Source organism: Bison bison, unplaced genomic scaffold (assembly GCF_000754665.1).
Source record: "Bison bison bison isolate TAMUID 2011002044 unplaced genomic scaffold, Bison_UMD1.0 scf7180017864063, whole genome shotgun sequence".
Lineage (NCBI taxonomy): Eukaryota > Metazoa > Chordata > Mammalia > Artiodactyla > Bovidae > Bison > Bison bison.
The window spans coordinates 9,128,573-9,129,303 of NW_011494635.1; positions in this window are offsets into that span (position 1 = coordinate 9,128,573).

The window sequence follows — 731 nt, forward strand, 5'->3', positions numbered from 1 at the left end:
GGCCAGTACACTCCAACCTGCGGCGCGGCAGCCTGCTGTGTACCCGGGGAGGTTCAAGACCGCAGCTAGAGATAACTTCGTTTTGGATCGCCTCTGTCTCACCCAGCCCCCGACAGACATTACTAAGCCGGAGATCGAGAAGCTGGAGTCGCGCTCTCTCGGATTCTACTTTCGGCTGCTCTTTGGTTCTGGTCCCGGGACCCGCGAGGAGACGAAGGGCTCCCAGGGTGGAGCTGGTCCACTCCCCATTACCTCGGGATGCTCTCCCTGCCCTTGACCAACCCGCTCCGGGAGCCTGGTCCTTCCTCTCCCTTATTAACCACTGGCACGGCCGCGCAGTCGCCGGAGGCGCTACCCTAGCAGGGGCGGGAATCAAGTCAGAAATTCAGGCTCGAGAAGCAATGCATGTGAGGCCTCCAGGCAGGAAGAAAACTGGGAGTGGAGAGAGAAGCTGCAGAGCGGGGATTTTCCCAGAGACACTTCCCCTTTCCTGCTCACCTTCCCGAAGGGGCTCCCCTGCCCACGCCTTCCTCGAGTTTGGTGCTCGCCCCTCGGCCCAGCTACTCAGTGGCTCCCTCCGTCCGTGGCCGCACTGCCTAGTCCCAGCCTACGGGCCCCTGCCTGGTCATCTCCCGGCACCCACTCCTCTACTGCGAGCCAGCCAGGGCGCATTCGGAAGGCGGCAGCAGGCAAAGCGGCCCGAAACTCCCTAAGGAAGAAGCGGGCGTCTG